Consider the following 18,358-nt stretch of genomic DNA (forward strand, 5'->3'; position numbering starts at 1 on the left):
CGGGGGATTGTTGAATGGGTCTAATGTGTCTTTCAGGTATTGAAATAATATTAAATTGAAGTGAAGTACATCATTTATGAAATGCTGAAATTACCTTTGAATCAAAATTAAGTGTGCTAATCCCACTCCCTCCGAGCTACATGCTCTAGGGACCTAAAGCTTGTCACCACAATAAACAGGACATGCTGGAGGGATACTCTGGAACAAGCTACCCATCTATGCCAAAGAAAGGACAAAAAGCAAGGATGTGAACTGGTAGTGTGTGGTCTCCACAGTGTATCAGAGGTACTGTATGTGAGCCTGTTGACTAGGAATGTATACATAGGCATCCTTCACATACAGTTATATACTGTACTTCCCCATGGTTGTGTGACTGTGAAGTTTGAGGTATAGGGTGCAAAGCCCACAGCATGGATAGTGAAGGGGACTGTAGGCCCTGCTAAAAATGCTTTTATTACCATTATGTGGTATGTAGTCTTGGGTTGTGTGGTACTTTGTACCTGCACTTTGCACAGATGTTCTTGTTTGAATTTGAGGATGTACTTTGTACAGATGTGTTTGACTGTGTGCCTGTACTTTGTACAGATGTTTTTGATTTTGTGCATTTACTTTATACAGATGTCTTTGTTTGAAGTGGTGGCTTTTCATTTTGCACAGCATTTCCTGGTTTCAGTGCAATGCCCTGACTTTTGTCAGTGTAGTATAACTTAATGACACAAAACTTTTATTAAATATGGGAGATTACAAGAATAAAAACAGAAGGTCCCCGATCCTCATCATTCATTGAAGGTTCCTAAGGAGAGCAAAACCAACCCTACCTCTAGAGTCAATATCCAGCTTGCAATGTATAGAGAAAGTGCAGATAGAAGTCCAAGCAGTTGCCACAGAGATGCTCTGGATAAGGCATTTCTGAAGAGGACTGCAGTAATGTCAGCTGCTCTGACCTCATCAATTTGAGTCTTACCATGACAGTTATAAAATAATGCTGTGTAGCTTGATAGACATTTTGAGGGGATCTGTTTGGATACTTCTGAATATTTCTTTCCTGTCATGAAAGTAAGAAAAGATTAGTCAGGCAGTGTTTAGCCCTGTTAGTACAACATCTGATTTATCTGTGATTGTGTATGATATGTAATGTTTATTCCCCTTTATTCTGAGGATTAGGATGAAGCATTAGGAACTAGATGAATTGATTCACTGAAAAGACCACCTTAGCATAAAACAGGATTTGGATCTGGGGCCACCCTGTCCTTACTGAAGAGTGTGTATCTGTGATTCTTTTGGCAGAAGTGATGGCTATTAGAAAAACTGGTTTACAGGTTAGGAATTTAAGAGATGCAAAAAATCACAGGCTCAGACTGAGACAATGCTACTTTCTTAATAATAAACATGAACCCCATGGAGGAGGGAGGGAAATGAGATGTAAATTATCGTTTAAGAATAATTTAGTGGCGCAACTTGAGGAACCTGGAAGATCCATAAGCAGGCAGGTTTAGACTGCTAAAATATGCACTTTGACAGAAACACTGGCAAAGTGCTGGTCAAAAAGTTCAGAATAATAGGAATAGAATAGGCTCCAGGTGTTTCTTGCCACACAACACTAAAATCTCTTCCTGATGACTGAGCATGGTTTCCTCTGTGTTACTTCTTCTGGCCTCCTACAGTATACAGACCATCTGTGGAGATAAGAGGTGGTGGTATGGTACCATGCACTGAGTCCGAGCCCTTGAGGTTGGAATATACTAAGATCTCCCCTTGTCCTGTCAGTGCATGTAGTGGTCTGGCAGGACACTGGGTCATCGAGACAGAAGTGGACTAGTTATGAAAACAACACTTGTAACTGCCAGTGAGACAGTATGAGAATGAGCCTGAACTTTACACTTTCAGATAAGCAGGATTTGTGGAAAGTAAAGTAAAGAGCCTGACCCTGCTAGTTACTGAAGGCAGTGGTAGCCCATATTTCTTGGCAGAGATTCCAAGAACAAAATGCCTTTGACTAGCATTAGTTTTGAGATTCAAGTAGATTTGTATCTGGTATGTACTACTGGTGATTGTTTGCAAAGTCAAATAGATCCATGTCTAGAGAACAATACTTACTGTTTTTGTCAAGGGAGACTTTTCTTTCCAATTTTCTTATTAATGCAAAGCTCTCAAGGTCATACTCAGGCAGTCTGCCCTTGAGTTTTGCCTGCTGGGATTGTATTTTTTTGCAGATATAAGCCAAGACTGACAGTCAGCTCCCAGATCTGCATGGGTAACCTTCAGAGAGAATATGGATGGGTGCCTCATGCTTCAAAGCAGCATGAATAACCAGCAGAGGGGATAAGAGTGGGTTGCTCTTGCTTGCTGAAGTGCCACATCACAGCTGTATTGTCAGTATCACTTGCAAGATCCCTGGTTTAAGTGTGTACTTTTGCAGAGCACAGGTGATTGGCATCATCTCTCCATTTATATTTATACACTTGTTCCTGACATTCTTTTGCCACTTCAGTAAAGAGTGCAAACCTACCATGTGAAATCTGAAACATTTATGGTCAAAGTCTGCACAGCTCTGGAATGATGAACTAAACAGTTGGTGCTGACATGGACTGCCCATCAGCATGCTTCCTTTTTGATGGAGAGTTTGAAGGGAATATGATTCTTCAAAAGGACTTGTTGTGCATGTCCCAAATACTCTTGAAGTACCTGGATCTTCCTTATATACATTTATCAAACTAGGACCAACAGGCTGGATACCAACATATTGCAGGGCTTTTAGCTTTAAAATGGCTGTTAAATGAGTCTCTTGCAAAACCTTCAGCAACAACTGTTTCATTAGCACTATCTTGTTTTGAGGTCCAGAGACCTTACAGGCCCTAGTGTTCAGCACACTCCCAGAAAGGTTTTGATGTGTGATTGAGACAGGAATCAGTTCTGAAGGTTAGAGGAAATGTAAAGGCTAAAGAGGCTATGGAACATATAGCTGAGTTTAGCTCCTCCAGTTAATGTACCTGAATAAATCACGTGAATATGGAAAGACAAGGATATCCCTCATCCTTACATGTACAAGAATGATGCCAAAAGCTTGTTGAAGACTCTTGGTGCCAAAGAAAGGACAAAAAGCAAGGATGTGAACTGGTAGTGTGTGGTCTCCACAGTGTATCAGAGGTACTGTATATGAGCCTGTTGACTAGGAATGTATACATAGGCATCCTTCACATTAAGAATGATCAGGAGGGTATATTTTGCAATAGAGCAAGAAGGACTGCCGAGAAGGAATTTTGTACTTTTGCACAGCCACAGAGTTGTTTATACTGGCTAGACCTAGGATGGGTCTCCAATGATGTTTAGTTATAAGGAGGTTTGTCAAAGTGAAATTATGTCTTGGGTAGTGATGGCATGCCTAAAAAAAGGATGGAAACTACATAGAATTAGGTTGAGACTGAGGTCACAACTTTTCTTATCTACTTAATCAAAGTTAGAAGAAACCAGCTTTTCCCAAATTGGATGATTCTCCCATTCAGAAGGTTTACAGTTGTTAAGGGGGAGGAAATGCGGGGGTAATCATGGCTGAATTACATCAGTACTAGGTGATGGGGATCTATCCTCTTCTGTATGGTTTTATTGGTGATCTGACCCCTATTTTCTTTCTATGCTTTTTTTGAACAATATCCCTGTCTATATTGAGTCATTATCTTGACTGATTACTTTAAAAAGGCCACGTGTAGTTGAGTAATTTCTAGAAAATCTTTGTATTGGGGATGGAAAAACTCCTTTAAAGATTGTGTGTTTTTCCAGTTTCTTATAGACCTGGTGGGAAGGAATATGTTTTTTTCTGCATAAAAGTGTATTCAAATGTTCCCCTTAACATACTCAAAATTTTCCTTAATGTGTCATGTGACATCCACTGATTCATAGCTGCACTTAATGGAATGCTTCCCACTTCAGGTGCTGTCTGAGTTAATTTAATGACTTATTCAAGTTCAAGTTTGTGTTTATCTATGTGCTTATACTTAAGCATTGTAGAATAACATTAGAACAATAAAAAAATAAAAGTAAAAGAATTAAATACGCATACTATATTTAAACATTAAACAAACATGAAGATGTTTAAAAGTTGATGACCAAATAACTAGTCAAAAGCAAACTCAAAAACATATAATTTAAAACATTGTTTGAAGCCACCCAATGTCAGAGTTGTGGTTCTTGGTCGGCAATGGCATCCCAGAACAATTAGCAGCCCTAGTGAAGCTAAACACAAAATGCAAGGTGGCCAATATCAGACCAACATATCTTGAAGACAGGGAGGACCCAAACTGTGCATCTATAGATATACAAGCATGAGAACTGTATGTTCTTAAGAGGACACTAATGAGGCCAACACAGAACTGGTGAAATTTGCATCTGGACACCCAAGTGAGTGACTAGGTTGCAGACATTCAAGTTCTATATCCATGCATACTGGTCTGGTAGTATACAGCGATAAAGCCCTGACTGTAGCCCAGATGACCCAGGTGCAATTAGTGACTTGGGTGACTGAAGGAATAGCAGGGAGGGATGGACATTCATAGCTGACACTTCCTTAGAGGAGGTATGTGTTGCCCTTGAACATAAAAGCTGAGAGTGTGGGAGGTCAGACAAGGAAGTGGTTAGGGAAAATAAAGAACCCCCCCCAGGATGGCAGTTGAGAAGAATGAGCCATACTGGAGCAAGTCTGGGGGGGAGGAGAGCTGGTAGACCAGCACAGATGTGGAACATAGAGGGCTGGTAATAAAAGAAAGTAAGGTGCTTAATGGAGGAGGTATTCCTAGGATGGTAACAGGAAAATATGATGAATATTTGAAATCTAATCTTTTAATATAAGCTTGCAATCAAAAATATTTACATACCTTTAGTAATACCTGTAGTTTGTTGTCAGAATAAATAAATCTGGATAAATAAATGTTACTGGAGACTCCCTAAAAACATAATGGATGGCCCTTGCAAGAACCTTCGGTGCATTCAATTTCAACAAATTATTGACCATCCCAGAGTTTGCACAAGTTTTTCCATGGCTGACACTCCTGAGGGATGTAGTGGCCAAATTGCATGATATCAGGGCAGCAGTGGTGATGTGTGTTACGGTCTGCACTGAATAATGTCCCCTCAATGGAAGCATGTATACAATGAGTTTTAGCAGACCAGTTGCTGAGATCTGTGGAAAATCACAGCTAAGAAAGTAGGGTACAGAACACTTAACCTCTGAAATGGATTTCAAGAGAACAAGAGAAGACATGGGAGCTGGAGGGAGGGTAACCAGGACTGCAACAGTGAATACACTCAAACAGCTACATTTATGGTAAGTGTACACAACTATACTATGTTCTTCGTGGTTCACTGTTGCAGTCTTCACATTTTGGTAGATTCCCAAAGCTAAGGAAGGGTGGAGGCAGTTAAAGAGCATTAGGGCTAGCAATCAGGCTCTGTAAGACTGATGTGGCAAATCCAGCCTTGGATTTAGAAAAGATAGGCAGGTGGTAATGCTTGATGAAAGTATGTACAAAGCTCCAGGTAGCAGCTTCCATGATGTCCCTGGTAGGGACTTCTCTGAGAAATGCTGTAGAGGTAGATGCAGCCCTGGTGGAATGTGATCTTTTCCCCTGTGGGGCAGGTTTTCCATGGTGCTTGTAGCAGAAATTGATGCAATGGGCTATCCATTTGGAAATAGTTTGCTTTGAAATGGCCTTCCCCTCTGCCCTTGCAGCAAAGCTAACTAGCAGCTGGTCAGATTTTCTGAGAGGTTTAGTTCTGTCCAAATAGAATCTAAGCTGTCTGTGCACATCCAGAGAATGCAATATCCTTTTCCCCTTATTTTGAGGATTAGGGAAAAAAGTAGGCAAATTAATGGACTGGTTTAGAGCCACCCTAGACACCACCTTGGGCATAAAGGATGGATTAGTCCTGAGGGAAACCCTGCCTGCATGGAAGATAATGAAGGGCTCCACTGCCATGAGGGCCTGCAGTTCAGCCACTCTTCTTGCTGAAGTGATGGCCAGAAGTAAGGCTGTTTTCCAAAAAAAATTTCAACTCTGCTGTAGCAGTTGGTTCAAAGGGGGGAAGAGTGAGTTTTTCCAATACAAAGTTAAGGTCCCAGGCTGGAGTGAGAGCTCTCCTGGGGGGGGTCTTAAATTTTTGGCCCCTCTAAGGAATTGTTTTAGCACATGATGAGAGAAGAGGGGTGGCTCAGTATTATAATGTGCTGAAATGGCAGAGGCATAAATCTTAATTAAAGTGAAAGATAGGCCCTTGTGGAGCATCTCTGTTAAATAATCTAGACTATGAGGTAAGATGGGCACTGTTGTGCCCATTCCCTGAGCGTGGCTCCAGGAACAGTATATTTTCCACTTTTCTGAATAGGATTTTCTAGTACTAGGCCTCCTTGCCTCAAGAATGACATACAGCACCTGCTTACTGAGGGTTGCTAGAGGTGAGATCAGGGAATTAGCCAGGCTGCAAGGTTCAGGGTTTGCAGCTGAGGGTGCAGAATCTGGACACGCCTGCTGGGACAGCAGGAAAGGGGTCTGAGGCAGATGCCATGGTTGCAGCACTGTCAAACTGCACAAAAGAGGGTACCAGTGCTGGCGTGGCCAGTCTGGGGCCACCAGTATTGTCCTTGGCTTGTCCTGTTTGATCTTTAGTAGAACCTTTCAGAGGAGAGGCAGAGGGGGAAAGGCATAAATTGAGCGGCCTTCCCAGGTAAAAGACAGGGCATCCACTTTCCAAGCCTGACTGTGGGGAGTTCTGGTGCAGAATTAGTTCAATTGGTAGTTCTGAGGGGAGGCAAACAGGTCTACCTCTGGCGTCCCCCATTTGTTTCTCAAGAGCTTGAATATTTTGGGTTCCAGTTTCCATTTGTGTGGGTCCATGATATTTCTGCTTAAGTCATCTGCCAGTGAATTTAGTTTGCCTGGCAGGAAATGAGCTTGCAGGTTCACTTGGTAGCTCAAGGCTGTGTTCCACAGAGCCATGGCTAGTCTGCAGAGGGGGGAGGAATGGGTTCCCCCCTGCTTGTTTATGTACCACATAACTGTGGTGTTGTCTGTCTTTACCAATAGTTGTCCTGGAAGAATAATGTATTTGAAGGCTGTCAGAGCATTCTGTACAGCTAAAATTTCTTTTTTATTGATATGCAGGTGCATCTGTTTTGGGTTCCATTTGCCCTGAATGCAGTGCCCCGCCATGTGAGCCCCCCATGCACAGTCTGATGCATCTGTTGTTAGGGTTTGGGCGGCAGGGGGGTAGAGTAAAAGGGAGTCCCTTGTTGTGGTAGCAGGCCTCTGCCCACCAAAGAAACTCTGCCCTTAGACAAGGAATGATAGGAATCATTGTTTCCAGGTCCTGAGAATGCTGACACCATAGAATTTTTATATACCATTGAAGTTTCCTCATATGCAGTCTTGCATATGGAATTAACAGAATGCAAGAAGCCATGAACCCTGGGGCTTGCAGGATTTCCCTTGCAGATAGCTGGGTTTTTGTGGCCAGTAGGTTGAAGTAGGTTGTCAAATAAATGTGTTTCTCTGGAGTGAGGAATGCCATCTGGGAAGTTGTTTTCAAGCTTTCTCCCAGGAATACAATCTGTTGGCAGGGTACTAGGTGTAATTTCTTCTTGTTAATGGTGTACCCCAGAGAGGTTAGAAGTCTCTTTACAAATGCCAGGTGTTATAATAGCAAGTCCTGACTTTCTGCCTGAATCAGGCAATTGTCCAAGTATGGGTAAATCTGAATATTTCTCTGTCTGCAAAATGCAATGGCTGGAGCTAGGCACTTTGTGAATACCTTGGGTGCAGTAGTTAAGCCAAAGGGAAGTGCAGAGAACTGCAGGATTCCCTTACTGGGATGTGCAGGTAAGCTTCTTTTAAGTCCAGGGTTGCCAGCCAGGCATCCTTGGCTAGCATAGGAAGAAGCTGTTGAAGAGTTAGCATTTTGAATTTTGGAACCATCAGAAAGGTGTTGAGAATAGATAGGTCTAGGATAGGATGCCAGGAGTTTCTTTTCTGGGAACCAGGAACAGTCTTGAATAAAAACCTTGTCCCCTTTGTTCTGATGGGACAGGCTGAAAAGCCCTGATACCGAGGAGAGAGAGTACTTGTTTTTGGGCCTCTGCAGTCTGATTTGGTAGGAGGTCTGCCCGTCCACTTGGGGTTGGGAGTGAGTGGAAGTGGAATCTGTATCCTAGGGAAACTATGTTTAAAACCCATTTGTCCTGGGTAATGAGTTCCCAGTTTTTTGCATGCAGGGCGAGCTTTCCTCCTAAGGGAGCAAGAAGTAGAGCAGGGCTTGGAAGGGTTAAGGATAAGTCATTGTGGTGTTCTTCCATAGGGGAGTGGCTTACTACTCCCTGCTTTGGATGTGGGAGCCCTGCACTGCTTAGATCTGTGCATAGCCTGAGACTGAAGTCTTGGTGGTCTGCTGCTCCTGGGTTTGGACTGAGAAGGCCTGGAAGGGACTGGAAAAGACCAGTTCTTTGAAGGCCAATGCCTACTGAATCTAGGAGGCTGTACTTGTAAGAAATCTTTAAAAGTTTGCATAGATTTAGCTTTTTCCTCCATCCTTTTAAGGACATCTGCTGCTTTGTTGGTTTAAGGGTGAATCCAGTAATTTAGCTTTAACATGGTCTGGCAAATTTTGTTCCTTAAGCCAAGCATGCCTTCTAAGTACAGACCCAGTGACAGCAGCCCTACAAGATGCTTCTAAAGCATCAAAACCACATTGCAAAGTATGTTTTCCAACTTGTTCTGCAGAAGGCATTAACTCTTGCAAATCTTTGTGTTCAGCACAGTCAGGAATCAAAGTCATTTTCTGTTTAAGTAGTCCCATAATATGCTGCTGCTACTTTAACATACGAAACTGGCAATTTAAAGCCCTAATGACCAAAGTAGCAGAAGTGTACTCCTTCTTACCCCATCTGTCTAAAGCTCTAGTGTCCCTATCAGAAGATGTAGGATTTTTGGCAGTAGTAGCCTTAATGCCTTTTGGCCCTTGGGAAATGGTCTCTGGATCGGCAGTAAGACTCTTGAAGAGGAATTTGTGAGAGTTAGGTACTCTGTAGTACCTGTCAGGTTTCCTGGGAGCTGGAGGCAAAGTGTCTGGGGTAATGCTAGATTCCAGGAAAACATTATCCACAATCTCCAAAACAGGAGGGATAGCTAGAGACCTGTGTTGAGGCAGAAGTAAGAATTCCCTAAGTTTCTTTTTGGACTCAGAGTAGTCCTGGCTTTCCCAGCAGAAATGCTCTCTAAGGGTATACAAGGTTTCACCAAAAGAACAATCTACTGGAGGGGAAGTAGAAGGTATGGAATCCTCTGCATCAGAATCATCCTAAGTAGATAAGGGTAAATCCTGGTAGTCAGCGGGAACAGAGATATCAGATTCCTGGTCAAAAGAATCAGAAAGAAAATCAGTTCTAGGTCTCAGAGGGGGAAGGCTGGCTTCCCCTAATTAAGGTAATAAGGTCTTCAGCCATTCTAATCATTTGCTTTTGAGGCATATGGGCGTGAGAATGCGGTTTGGTCATCGGTTTTCTAGGCTTAGTACAAGCATTAGGCCTGAGGAATTCAGTATTCTTAGCTTGAAATGAAGTCATCGGTTTAATATGAAAATTGGTAGGCCTGAATACACTCTCAGAAGCCAGTGCCTGCACAGTGACTCCAGACCCATCCAAGGTAGAGAGATCCGCAGGTTCCATAGTCGAAGAAGCATCTTGCGGCATACCGGACTCTGAATGGGTCTCCGTAGAGGCCTGCAAATCCATAGTAGCAGGTATCACAGGCTGCAAAAGCACCTCACTGAGTACCAGAGGACTGGCGACTAGCTTAACGGAAGCATCGTCGGCAGTTTTGGACCTATGTGGTCTGTCTCTGTCTTTATCCTTATGTTTTTTTGGAAGATCAGTAGTCAGATGCTTAACGAAGCTATTTCGGAGTACGGAGATCAAGAACAAAAGTATTTAGCTACAAAAATAGCCCGACAACGAAGAGTACGGGGGTTGAACAAGGCACAAAACCAACAGCGAGGGACGTCGTGATCTGGGCCTAAACAGGTGATGCAGTAAGAATGAAAATCTCTATTGGGTATTTGCGTTCCACAGGCAGGACAATTGTTAATTTTTTTGACATCAGTAGAACAAGAAAAAAGGATCCCCAATGGGGTACTTATCTTTTTGAAGACTTCAGGTCTGAAACTTGAAAACGAAAAATTCAGGAGTCGGCTGACTGGCACTTGCGCACTGCTTCTGCTTTCGGCACCGCACAGCAAGAAAGACTGATGTAATGGAGTCGGCTGCATATTTTATACCCCTGATGACCTGACATCATGGAAGAAGCGACAGCATCCGACGCAGAAATCCAAAGACTCTGGTATTCAGGCCGGCTGAGGGCTACCTGCAGGCAGATAACCCAAATGTGATGACTGCAACAGTGAAACACGAAGAACATCAACTGGCTCATTGCAGTGTCTTCACTGAAAACTAGGCAGGAATAGATTATTTGTGTTACTTATTGTCAAGTAAACAGCCAATTCAGTGTAAACCACTTTCTCAAGAAACTTGCTCTCAAAAAGAAGGTCTGAGACAGGGTGGTAGTTACCCAGATCATCAGGGTCAAAATGAGACTTCAGGGCAGAAACAGTAATTATTGCTTCTTCAAATTACCAGGCATCATGTTAGCAAAGGCCCCCCCCACACACACACAGGAACACACACACATCAATAAACAAGCCCCCTCACAGTTGATCACACTTATGGGAATACTCACCTATTTACCCACACACACCCATAAACATGCATGCACACATGCATACACACATTCAGACTTAATTTCCCTGCCCCCCGTCACCTTGTATGCACATGCGCACATTCATGCAGATTTATTCATGTCCCTACAGGGAAGTGCATGTACATTCACACACATACAGACACTAACACACACGCCATTGTCTTCACTGAACTTACCTGTCCCACAAGAATTTCCATAGGAGTGAATGAGTGATTGACATGTTTTTATTGTGGTCAGTTTTCCTCCTAGATTAAAATTTTACATAGCAAAGCAATGCTCTGAATCACTTGGTTGAGCAAATCAGGAGTGGTGGATATTTCTAGGGCTGAACCACTCTTCTAGACTGCCGCATTAGTATGCAGCCCTACTCATGAGTCTGCTCTCTGCATTAAGGACCCACAAGGGGAAAATTTCAGTGGTAGAGCTGTCGCTGCATCAGAAAGGCTTAGCGAGATGAGAACACTTCCACTATAAGGTGGCTTCCCCACTCGCACTAAGCCTTTCTGAATCCTAACAATGTACAGTTAATATTTCAAAACTTGTAAACACTTTAATTTCATTGATTTACAAAACATATCCCACTCATTACTCACCTATATTAGTACCCTGAGAAACAGACAATTAACATGATGAAAACAACATCTGAGTAAAGCAACCCATAAGATCTTTGCATTCCATGAACTGTAAACAGATGAAATGGTTAGTCTTTGCACAGAAAATATCTGAATCATTCCATGCATTTCCTTTCTTGCAGCTTTGAACTTCAGAAATGAACTAAAGGACAAGAAAAAGAAAGTGCTATTTCTTACATGTATAATGTAAACACAGAAAATGGTCCCAAAGTGACTATTCCACACCACTAACTAAAAAACAAAATAAACAGTTCTTGTCTTCACCCTTGGAATGTCAGCATTTTCATTCTTTGTCCAAATTTTCAGAAATAATATGTTGCCAAATAAGACTTTGCAGATTTCATGTAATGAAAATAAAACTGTTAGTATTGGCGTTTATAGAATAGATCATTTTCCCCTGCCACCCTCTCTTCATCCCTCCTGTAACTCTCAACAGCAAACCCAAAAGTAAAACAACGCTATGTCCACGGAATCTTGAAACGCCAAATGGTACTTGTATTGCACAAACAACTGATGGTAAAACTGTGCTTCTAATGTATAAATATACGCTGGCCACTCATTTGACTAAAAAAAAACTTTGGTTTATTAACAAGAATTGTTAAGCACTTTCACCCGCTGCGATACGGGCTTCATCAGAACATCTCTAAAACTATCTGCTACCATTTAAATACCACATATTGGCGCCAAAACAGAATGAATTTTAAAGCAACATGAACGTACATATTGTTCATGCATCCTATATACTTTGAATTCCTAACATCCTTATTATACAATCACAATATAAAACATGCATGATGCTACAAAATATATTCAGTGTATTTAATTGTATAAAATATTTAAAAAAAACTTTTGATTCTTTAGTAAAAAAACTATCATGAATAAAAAAATCTATGTACAATAACAATCATCTTTTAACTAAAAAATTAAGAGTTGATCTCTATAATAATTAATATATATATATATATATATATATATATATATATATATATATATAGCATTAATCCATAAAGGCTCACTAAAATGCAATCAATGTAACTAAAACAGACAATGCCTATCCAATAACTAAAAGTGGTTTAATAGTCAAATAATCATTGAGCCCTGGTGGTGTGGAGGCATCAGTTAGTAACTGCCACCATAGTTCTTTATAAGACAAAATGGCCTTAGTATTACCCCCCCCTGGGATCAATGTAAATATTTTCCAAAATGGCATATTTAAAAAGATGTCTTTCACCATACTTTTCTACATGCCTATATAGGGCATTATTTGCATATATATTTCCAGAAGGTCTACTGAGGTTGTCCATTATATATAATTCATTTCTCCCCCCTTCCATGGGGTGTTTTTGTTTCCTCTGTACTTTTGGTGTGGATGATGTTGTTTCCATTTCCCTTCCCTTTTCCACTCTAAATGCTGTTCCTGTTTCCGCCCCTTTGAAAATTTGATCTACCCTCCCATTGGTGTATATTTTCATAGTCATCTCTTTCATAACTACCTTTATAGTAGTCATTAGTGTGAGTAGATATATTAGTATTGTCCCCCCATAAGTAGGCTTTACACTTACTATACTGATCCATGTCTCTCTTTAACTTTTTGCATTTTTTGTTGTATACCTTCTGGGTTTTGTTGTCGGCCATATCAAATTGCTTGACATATAAGTTTTCCCATTGAGGGAATATTAAATCATTTAAAATAAACTCATTTAACCTTTCAACTTCATTCATACATTTACATAATTTTTCATTGTTATATTTAATCAACAAATGCATGTACTGTAATGCAAATTCATCAAATAAATGGTTAAATTCACCTTTGATATTATCAGATAAATCCATCCCCATGAGGTGCTTGAAAAATCGCAAATCCATGGGAACGATTTTCGAATCAATACATTTGGAAAGATATGCATTGTCTAATTTCAAACTGTTGATTGTGTTTAATTTTTTTTCCTAAGGTAAAAATAAAGTCCCTAAGTGTACCCTTTGGTTCTGTATGTTTAGCCTGCTCTCCATCTGTTACACCATTCATTCATTCAAAAGCACAGTTATTATCCAAAAATTTTTTAAAAACATTGGTGTTGTCCTTGCGTCTATCTGTAATGTTGCAATTGTCCAAAGTGGAAACAGTTCCTTTGTCCACAATATCCTTTAAGTAGGTATGAGCATATGTTCTCATAGGCTGCGTTCGTTTGGGTTTCGTGCCTGTTCGTTTCGCTTCCTCATCTAATTCCCCAAACATGAAATCGAATGTGAAGTCGGAGACACCCAGCCTACTACTATTACGTTGCTCCACTAGGGGCTGGGTAACCGGTAAATCTATTGCTTTTGGACTTCCATGTCCTGTCCCTTGCACATTGGGAATCCCTGGTGAGGAGTGCAGGGTAATAGGATCCTCAATGGTGTTGGTAAAACTACCGTTGTTGTCTACTTCATATGACAGACCTTGTCCAGATCCCAAAGTACCAATGCAAGCTTGTGTGCATTTACCACTGTTGACAAAACCTTTAAGCATATCATCGATACTGGACACATTAACTCCAATGTTAGTTAACACTATTATCAGTTTGCTCACGTCACCCCTGAATTCAGCAACTTCCGCCTGAAGTTTCATAACTTCTCCTCTTCCGATGGGTGAAGGATTTGGTAAGGCGTCTCGATCAGACTCCATGGTAAAATACTCCAGAACCAACGACACAGCAGCATTCTGTATAACTCTCAACAGCAAACCCAAAAGTAAAAGAACGCTATGTCCACGGAATCTTGAGATGCCAAATGGTACTTATATTGCACAAACAACTGATGGTAAAACTGTGCTTCTAATGTATAAATATATGCTGGCCACTCATTTGACTAAAAAAACTTTGGTTTACTAACAAGAATTGTTAAGCGCTTTCACCCACTGCGATACGGGCTTCATCAGAACATCTCTAAAACCAGCTGCTACCATTTAAATACCAGATATTGGTGCCAAAACAGAATGAATTTTAAAGCAACATGAACGTACATATTGTTCATACATCCTATATACTTTGAATTCCTAGCATCCTTATTATACAATCACAATGTAAAACATGCATGATGCTACAAAATATATTCAATGTATTTAATTGTATAAAATCTTTTAAAAAAACTTTTGATTCTTTAGTAAAAAAAACTATCATGAATAGAAAAATCTATGTACCATAACAATCATCTTTTAACTAAAAACGTTAAGAGTTGATCTCTATAATAATTAATATATATTATATATATAGCATCAATCCATAAAGGCTCACTAAAATGCAATTAATGTAACTAAAACAGACAATGCCTATGCAATAACCAAAAGTGGTTTAATAGTTAAATAATCATTGAGCCCTGGTGGTGTGGAGGCTTCAGTTAGTAACTGCCACCATAGTTCTTTATAAGACAAAATAGCCTTAGTATTACCCCCCGGGATCAATGTAAATATTTTCCAAAATGGCAAATTTAAAAAGATGTCTTTCACCATACTTTTCTACATGCCTATATAGGGCATTATTTGTATCCTTCCTCCTAATACTATACAAATGTGCATAGATGCGTTTCCTAAAGTTCCTTTTGTTTTTCCCTATATAATATCCTGAGCATGTAATACATTTGGCTAAATAAATGATATATTTAGAATTACAATTGCCCTGTTGAAACCTAATTTTAGTTCTATTAATATTTTCTAAAATAATTCCTTCGTCTTCATTTATTGCATGGCACTGACTGCAACTCCCACATTTGCTGGTGTGCTTCTTCTCTGTGTCAACACCTCTAACTACTGACCTTCTTTCCAGATACTTCTTAATGTTGCATCCCATTTCGTTAACAAATAAAGGCTTAGATCCCAGAAATTTGGAAAGATCTTGATCAACTAATATAACATTCCAGTTCTCGATCACAATATTCTTTATTTTGTTGGTATATGGCCCATACTCTAATACACAGGCTTTGTTAAATTAAGTTGTTGTCCCTGAGTTATTGGAATCACCCCGTTCCATTAATACATTATCCCTATATTTGTAATTAAAACCTAATAAAGGGATATATTTACATCCCCATTCTTTAATAACATACTTACTCACTTTCTTCATCATATTCATGTTGTAACCTCTATCTTTAAATAAAGTAGTAATATAGTCCACTTCCTCTACCGTCTCAGTATATTGTGATGTCATTCTTATAGCCCTTATACACTGTCCTTTGTAAATATTAGTTAATAATTTCCTAGGGTGATTACTTGAATATTCTAAGTATCCATTAGAAAATGTATTTTTTCTAAATATTCGTGACTTAAAACTATTTTCCCCATTGGAAATATAAGTGTCTAAGTAAGCTAAACCATCAATACTATTAGATGAAGTAAATTTAAGGAAGTCACTACTTTGATTTAAATAATCCATAAATTCGTTCAGGATGGTTGAACTACCATCCCATAAGATGTAAATATCATCTAAAAAACGGGAGTAGTATTTAATGTGTTTGTAATATTCACTTTGGAAGACTGTTGTTTCTTCCCAGTCAAGCATGACCATGTTAGTGAATATGGGGGCACACGCAGCCGCCATAGCTACTCCTCTAGTTTGTCTGAAGTGCTCTCCCTCATAAAGTATATAATTATGGTCTAAAACTAACGACATTATTTCAAGTATGAGACAAACCCTGTCCCAGTCTAGATCAACATATTTCCTAATGCTATTAGTGAAGGCTTCCATACCTTCTTCCTTTGGAATGCACGAAAATAAATCAATAACATCTATGGTAACAAATATAAGACCCTCTTTCCATATATTTACTGGATAATTCTTCAAAAATTTCCAAGAATCTTTTACCATATGGGGAATCTTCTCATACATGTGTTTAAGCATGGTGTCCACTGCTACTCCCATAGGGAATGTTCTGGATTTGCTACCTGAAATAATAGGTCGGAAGGGTGGGTTGTCTACGTTTTTATGTACCTTCAGAATTCCTACAAGTGAAGCTAATATAGGATGTTCAACTTTTAAAAATTTATAGGTATCTTTGGTAATTCTTTTATCTATAAGAAATTCTTCCACATGCATGTCTATACGTCTATATGCAATGTTGATTTTGTTGATAGAAACAATTTCGTAATTCCCTGACAGATGTAAAATGTCAGGCATTTTCGAGGTATATTCCATGCTGTCATAGATTACCACCCCTCCCCCTTTATCCGGTTTCATTACCCAGATTCTTTTGTCATTTCTCAAATCCTGTAAAATGTTAAATTTGTCCTTGGGAAGATTGAATTGAGCCCCCCATAGCTACTCCTCTAGTTTGTCTGAAGTGCTCTCCCTCATAAAGTATATAATTATGGTCTAAGGGTAAAAAAATAAAATTCAATCTTCCCAAGGACGAATTTAACATTTCCAAATTTCTGGGATCTAAACCTTTATTTGTTAACAAAATGGGATGCAACGTTAAGAAGTATCTGGAAAGAAGGCCAATAGTTAGAGGTGTTGACACAGAGAAGAAGCACACCAGCAAATGTGGGAGTCGCAGTCAGTGCCATGCAATAAATGAAGACAAAGGAATTATTTTAGAAAATATTAATAGGACTAAAATTAGGTTTCAACAGGGCAATTGTAATTCTAAGTATATCATTTATTTAGCCAAATGTATTACATGCCCAGGATATTATATAGGGAAAACCGAAAGGAACTTTAGGAAACGCATCTATACACATTTGTATAGTATTAGGAGGAAGGATGCAAATAATGCCCTATATAGGCATGTAGAAAAGTATGGTGAAAGACATCTTTATAAATTTGCCATTTTGGAAAATATTTGCATTGATCCTGGGGGGTAATACTAAGGCCATTTTGTCTTATAAAGAACTATGGTGGCATTTACTAACTGATGCCTCCACACCACCAGGGCTCAATGATTATTTAACTATTAAACCACTTTTGGTTATTGCATAGGCATTGTCTGTTTTAGTTACATTAATTGCATTTTAGTGAGCCTTTATGGATTGATGCTCTATATATATATATATATATATATATATATATATATATATATATATATATATAGATAGATATATATATATATATATATATATATATAGATATATATATAGATATATATATATAATATATATTAATTATTATAGAGATCAACTCTTGACTTTTTTAGTTAAAAGATTATTGTTATGGTACATAGTTTTTTTACTAAAGAATCAAAAGTTTTTTTAAAAGATTTTATACAATTAAATACATTGAAGATATTTTGTAGCATCATGCATGTTTTATATTGTGATTGTATAATAAGGATGTTAGGAATTCAAAGTATATAGGATGTATGAACAATATGTATGTTCATGTTGCTTTAAAATTCATTCTGCTTTGGCGCCAATATGTGGTATTTAAATGGTAGCAGCTGGTTTTAGAGATGCTCTGATGAAGCCCATATCGCAGCGGGTGAAAGTGCTTAACAATTTTTGTTAATAACCAAAGTTTTTTTAGTCAAATGAGTGGCCAGCATATATTTATACACTGGAATCACAGTTTTACCATCAGTTGTTTGTGCAATATAAGTACCATTTGGCATCTCAAGATTCCATGGACATAGCGTTCTTTTACTTTTGGGTTTGCTGTTGAGAGTTATACGGAACGCTGCTGTGTCGTTGGTTCTGGAGTATTTTACCATGGAGTCTGATCGAGACACCTTACCAAATCCTTCACCCATCGGGAGAGGAGAAGTTATGAAACTTCAGGCGGAAGTTGCTGAACTCAGATGTGATGTGAGCAAACTGATAATAGTGTTAACTAACATTGGAGTTAATGTGTCCAGTATCGATGATATGCGTAACAGTTTTGTCAACAGTGGTAAATGCACACAAGCTTGCATTGGTACTTTGGGATCTGGACAAGGTCCGTCATATGAAGTAGACAATAACGGTAGTTT

At 39.3% G+C, this 18,358-nt stretch overlaps 1 protein-coding gene across 1 annotated transcript in view; it reads right to left on the reverse strand.

The window, feature by feature from the left end:
• The window catches only part of SIAE (sialic acid acetylesterase), a 310,992-nt gene that overhangs the window by 113,798 nt on the left and 178,836 nt on the right, over positions 1–18,358 (reverse strand). The gene's annotated exons all lie outside the window — the stretch shown is intronic.

The sequence above is a fragment of the Protopterus annectens genome, chromosome 8.part0 (genome assembly GCF_019279795.1).
Source record: "Protopterus annectens isolate FY-2018-M chromosome 8.part0, PAN1.0, whole genome shotgun sequence".
Classification (NCBI taxonomy): domain Eukaryota; kingdom Metazoa; phylum Chordata; order Ceratodontiformes; family Protopteridae; genus Protopterus; species Protopterus annectens.